This window comes from Somniosus microcephalus, unplaced genomic scaffold (genome assembly GCF_052327205.1).
Source record: "Somniosus microcephalus isolate GS21.2 unplaced genomic scaffold, FLI_Smic_1.0 unresolved_chr1, whole genome shotgun sequence".
NCBI classification, from domain to species: Eukaryota; Metazoa; Chordata; class Chondrichthyes; order Squaliformes; family Somniosidae; genus Somniosus; species Somniosus microcephalus.
This window is the reverse complement of record NW_028225179.1, coordinates 86,811,875-86,818,501: the sequence shown is the minus strand read 5'-3', so window position 1 is coordinate 86,818,501 and position 6,627 is coordinate 86,811,875.

Here is a 6,627-nt window from a genome sequence, read left to right as displayed (position 1 = left end):
AACTGTACGCAGTACTCCAGATGTGGTCTCACCAGTACCCTGTACAGTTGTAGCAGGACTTCCCTACTTTTATACTCCATCCCCCTTGCAATAAAGGCCAACATTCCATTTGCCTTCTGAATTACTTGCTGTACCTGCATACTAACTTTCTGTGTTCCATGCACAAGGACCCCCAGATCCCTCTGTACCTCATTTTGTAATCTCTCTCCATTTAAATAATAATTTGCTTTTTTATTCTTCCTACCAAAGTGGATAACTTCACATTTTCCCACATTATACTCCATCAGCCAAATTTTTCCCCACTCACTTAACCTATCTATATCCCTTTGCAGATACTTTGTGTCCTCCTCACAATTTGCTTCCCCACCTATCTTTGTATCATCAGCAAATATAGCTACTGTACACTTGGTCCCTTCATCCAAGTCATTAATGTAGATTGTAATTGGTTGAGGCCCCAGCACCGATCCCTGCGGCACCCCACTAGTTAGATTGCCAACCTGAAAATGACCCATTTATCCTGACTCTCTGTTTTCTGTTAGTTAGCCAATCCTCTATCCATGCTAATATATTACCCCCAACCCCGTGAGCTCTTATCTTGTGCAGTAACCATTTATGTGGCACCTTATCGAATACCTTCTGGAAATCCAAATACACTACATCTACTGGTTCCCCTTTATCCACCCTGCTCATTACATCCTCAAAGAATTCCAGCAAATTTGTCAAACATGATTTCCCTTTCATAAAACCATGCTGACTCTACTTGATTGCATTATGATTTTCTTCCTTAATAATGGATTCCAGCATTTTGCCAATGGCAGATGTTAGGCTAACTGGCCTATAGTTTCCTGCTTTCTGTCTCCTTTCTTGAATATGGGCATTACATTTGCTTCCGACCGCATATCAGCTCCATCACCAAGACCGCATACTTCCACCTCCGTAACATCGCCCGACCTGGCCCCTGCCTCAGCTCACCTGCTGCTGAAACACTCATCTATACCTTTGTTACCTCCAGACTCGACTATTCCAACTCCTTCCTGGCTGGCCTCCTATCCTCCACCCTGCTTAGTCTTGAGGTCATCCAAAACTCAGCTGCCCATGTCCTATTTCCTACCAAGTCTCATTCACCCATCAACCCTGTGCTCGCTGACCTACACAGGCTTGGTGTGGTGGGCCTAGAATCATAGAATGGTTATAGCACAGAAGGAGGCCATTTGGCCCGTCAAGCCCATGCTGGCCTTTTGAAAGTGCTGATGCTGTGGGTCGAGGTGTGGGGATCTGTAACTCATGGTGCGCCATCTAGTGGTGAGAGGGCGCACTGCAGCCCGGCGGGGCTCCCCAGCGTTATAGTGGGAAATAACAACAGAAAATGCTGGAGACACTCAGCAGGCCCGGCAGCATCTGTGGACAGATAAACAGAGTTAACGGTTCAGCTCGATGACCCTGCGTCAGAACTGGAAAAAGTTGGAGCTGGAACAGGTTTTTAAGCAGGTGTCGGGGCAGGGAGAGGGGGAGGGGAGGAAAGAACAAAAGGGAAGGTCTGTGATTGGGTGGAGGGCAGGAGAGAGTCAGTGACAAAAGGGATGATGGTGCGAGGCAAGAGTAGATGGGAATGGGACAAGTACAGAAACAAAGGATGGGTCTAGAGGAGGTGTAAATGGCAACGGCAGAATCATCAACCGCTGCCCTCTGAAAAAATAGGGGCAGAGGTTATAGTCTGAAATTGTTGAACTCGATGTTGAGTCCAGAAGGCTGTAAAGTGCCTAATCGAAAGATGAGGTGTTGTTCCTCGAGCTTACGTTGAGCTTCATTAGAACAATGTAATAGGCCGAGGACAGAGAGATCAGAGTGGGAGTGAAGTGGAGAATTAAAGTGACAGGCGACCGGAAGCTCAGGGTCACCCTTACAGACTGAACGGAGGTGTTCCGCAAAATGGGCACCCAATCTGCGTTTGGTCTCCCCAATGTAGAGGAGACCAGATCGTGAACAGCAAATACAGTATACTAAATTGCAAGAAGTGCAAGTAAATCGCTGTTTCACCTGGAAGGGGTGTTTGGGGCCCCGGACAGTGGGAAGGGGGGAGGTAAAAGGGCTGGTGTTACTTCAATAGTTGCAGCAATAGTACTGGAGAAATTAATGGGATTGAAAGCCGATAAATCCCTTGGACCTGATGACCTACATCCTAGGGTTCTGAAAGAGGCGGCTATAGAGATAGTGGATGCATTGGTTGTCATTTTCCAAAATTCCATAGATTCTAGAACAGTTCCCGTGGATTGGAAGGTAGCAAATGTAACCCCACTGTTTAAGAAAGGAGGGAGAGTCAAAACGGGGATCTACGGACCAGTTATCCTGACATCAGTAGTAGGGAAAATGCTAGAATCTATTATTAAGGACGTGGTAACAGGGCACTTAGAAAATAATAATAGGATTGAGCAGAGTCAACATGGATTTATGAAAGGGAAATCATGTTTGACAAATCTGTTAGAGTTTTTTGTGGTTGTAACTAGCAGAATAGATAAGGGGGGACCAGTGAATGTGGTGTATTTGGATTTTCAGAAGACATTCGATAAGGTTCCACACAAGAGGTTATTAAACAAAATTAGGGCTCATGGGATTGGGGGTAATATACTAGCATGGATTGAGGATTGGTTAATGGACAGAAAACCGAGAGTAGGAATAAACGGGTCATTTTCGGGTTGGCAGGCTGTAACTAGTGGGGTACCGCAAGGATCAGTGTTCGGGCCTCGGCTATTCACAATCTATATTAATGATTTGGATGAGGGGACCAAATGTAATATATCCAAGTTTGATGATGATACAAAGCTGGGTGGGAATGTATGTTGTGAGGAGGATGCAAAGGGGTTATAGACAGGCTGAGTGGAAAAGAACATGACAAATGGAATATAATGTGGAGAAATGTGAAGTTATCCACTTTGGTAGGAAAAATAGAAAAGCAAAGTATTTTTTAAATGGTGAGAGACTGAGAAATGTTGGTGTTCAGAGGGACCTGGGTGTCCTAGAAACATAGAAGATAGGAGCAGGAGTAGGCCATTCGGCCCCTCGAGCCTGCTCCACCATTCAATGAGATCATGGCTGATCATCCAAATTCAGTACCCTGTCCCTGCCTTCTCCCTATATCCCTTGATCCCTTTAGCCTTAAGAAATATATCTAACTCCTTCTTGAATATATTTAATGAATTGGCCTCAACTGCCCTGTGTGGTAGAGAATTCCACAGGTTCACCACTCTCTGGGTGAAGAAATTCCTCCTCATCTCTGTCCTAAATGGCTTACCCCTTATCCTTAGACTGTGACCCCTGGTTCTGGACTCCCCTGCCATCTGGAACATCCTTCCTGCATCTAGTCTGTCTAGTCCTGTTAGAATTTTATAAGTTTCAATGAGATCCCCTCTCATTCTTCTAAACTCTAGCGAGTATAAGCCCAATCGACCCAATCTCTCTTCATACGTCATTCCTGCCATCCCAGGTATCAGTCTGGTGAATCTTCGCTGCACTCTCTCCATGGCAAGAACATCCTTCCTCAGATAAGGCGATCAAAACTGCACACGATACTCAAGGTGTGGTCTCACCAAGGCCCTGTTCAACTGCAGCAAGACATCCTTGCTCCTGTACTCAAATCCTCTCGCTATGAAGGCCAACATACCATTTACCTTCTTAACCGTCTGCTGCACCTGCATGCGACTGGTGCACAAGGACACCCAGGTCTCGTTGCACTTCCCCTTTTCCCAATCTATTGCCGTTCAGATAATAATCTGTCTTCCTGTTTTTGCCACCAAAGTGGATAACCTCACATTTATCCACATTACACATTTCAAAGACCGAATGCATGAGCTACAGAATTTGTTCATCCCAGTTTGGCATAAAAATAAAACAAAAAAGGTGACTCAACCGTGGCTAACAAGGGAAATTAGGGATAGCATAAGATCCAAGGAGAGGACATATAAATTGGCCAGAAAAAGCAATAATCCTGAGGATTGGGAGCAGTTTAGGATTCAACAAAGGAGGACAAAGGGATTAATTAAGAAAGGGGAAATAGAATATGAGAGTAAGCTAGCAAGGAACATAAAAACTGACTGTAAAAGCTTTTGTAGATATGTGAAGAGAAAAAGATTGGTGAAGTCAAGCGTAGGTCCCTTGCAGTCAGAATCAGGGGAATTTATAATGGGAAACAAAGAAATGGCAGACCAACTAAATTCATATTTTGGTTCTGTCTTCACAAAGGAGGACACAAATAACCTCCCAGAGATGCCGGGGAACATAGGGTCTGATGAAAGGGTGGAACTGAAAGAAATCAGTATTTGTAGGGAAATGGTGTTAGGAAAATTGATGGGACTGAAGGCCGATAAATCCCCAGGGCCTGATAATCTACTTAAGGAAGTGGCCCTAGAAATCGTAGATGCATTGCTGGTCATCTTCCAGAACTCGATAGACTCTGGAACAGTACCCATGGATTGGAGGGTAGCTAATGTTACCCCACTATTCAAAAAAGGTGGTAGAGAAAAAGCGGGGAATTATAGACCGGTAAGCCTGACATCGGTAGTGGGGAAAATGCTAGTCTATTATAAAAGATGTAATAGCAGAGCACTTGGAAAGCAGTGACAGGATCGGACAAAGTCAACATGGATTTACAAAAGGTAAATCATGCTTGACTAATCTACTGGAATTTTTTGAGGATGTAACTGGTAAAATAGATAAGTGGATGTGGTGTATTTGAACTTTCAGAAGGCTTTCGATAAGGACCCACATAAGAGATTAGCGTGCAAAATTAAGGCACATGGGATTGGGGGCAAGGTATTGACTTGGATAGAGAACTGGTTGGCGGACAGAAAGCAAAGAGTTGGAATAAACGGGTCGTTTTCCGAGTGGCAGGCAGCGACTAGTGGGGTACCGCAAGGATCGGTCCTAGGACCCCAGCTGTTCACAATATATATTAATGATCTGGACGAGGGAATTGGATGTAATATCTCCAAATTTGCAGACGACACAAAGCTGGGTGGGAGAGTAAGCTGTGAGGAGGATGTCGTGAAGCTCCAGTACGATTTGGACAGGTTGGGTGATTGGGCAGAAACATGGCAAATGCACTATAATGTGGATAAATGTGAGGTTATCCACTTTGGTGGCAAAAACAGGAAGGCAGATTATTATTTGAATGGCAATAGATTGGGAGAAGTGCAAAGAGACCTGGGTGTTCTTGTGCACCAGTCGCTGAAGGTAAGCATGCAGGTGCAGCAGGCAGTTAAGAAGGCAAATGGTATGTTGGCCTTCGTAGCAAGAGGGTTCGAGTACAGGAACAAGGATGTCTTGCTACAGTTGTACAGGGCCTTGGTGAGACCGCCCCTTGAGTATTGTGTGCAGTTTTGGTCGCCTTACCTGAGGAAGGACGTTCTTGCCATGGAAGGAGTGCAGCGAAGATTCACCAGGCTGATACCTGAGATGGCAGGAATGACGTATGAGGAGAGATTGTGTTGATTGGTCTTATACTCACTGGAGTTTAGAAGATTGAGAGGGGATCTCATCGAAACCTATAAAATTCTGTCAGGCCTGGACAGACTAGATGCAGGAAGGAAGTTTCTGATGGCCAGGGTTTCCAGAACCAGGGGTCATAGTCTAAGGATAAGGGGTAAGCCATTTATGACTGAAATGAGGAGGAATTTCTTCACCCAGAGAGTGGTGAACCTGTGGAATTCTCTGCCACAGAGGGCGGTGGAGGCCAGTTCATTAAATATATTCAAGAAGGAGTTGGATATATTTCTTAAGGCTAAAGGGATCAAGGAATATGGGGAGAAGGCAGGAACAGGGTACTGAATTTGGATGATCAGCCATGATCTCATTGAATGGCGGAGCAGGCTCGAAGGGCCGAATGGCCTACTCCTGCTCCTATCTTCTATGTTTCTATACTGCATTTGCCATGCATCTACCCAATCACCCAACCTGTCCAAATCATACTGGAGTTTCTCTGCATCCTCCTCACAGCACACACGCCCACCCAGCTTTGTGTCGTCTGCAAACTTGGAGATATTACATCTAGTTCCCTCGTCTAGATCATTTATATATATTGTGAATAGCTGGGGTCCTAGCACCGGTCCCTGCGGTACCCCACTAGTCACTAGCCCCACTAGAAATTCCTAGTACATGAATCACTGAAAGTTAACATGCAGGTACAGCAAGCAATTAAGAAAGCAAATGGTATGTTGGCCTTTTTCACTAGAGGATTTGAGTATAAGGGTTAAGATGTCTTACTGCAATTATATAGGGCCCTGGTGAGACCATACCTGGAGTATGGTGTACAGCCTTGGTCTCCTTACCTAAAGAAGGATATACTTGCCATAGAGGGAGTGCAACAAAGGTTCACCAGACTGGTTCCTGGGCTGGGGTGGATTGTCCTATGAGGAGAGATTGAGTAGACGAGGCCTATATTCTCTAGAATTTAGAAGAATGAGAGGTGATCTCATTGAAACATACATTCTTACATGGCTTGACAGGGTAGATGCAGGGAGGATGTTCCCCCGGGTTGGGGAGTCTAGAACCAGGGGCCGCAGTCTTAGGACAAGGGGTTGGCCATTTAGGACTGAGATGAGGAGAAATTCCTTCACTCAGAGGGTGGTGAATCTT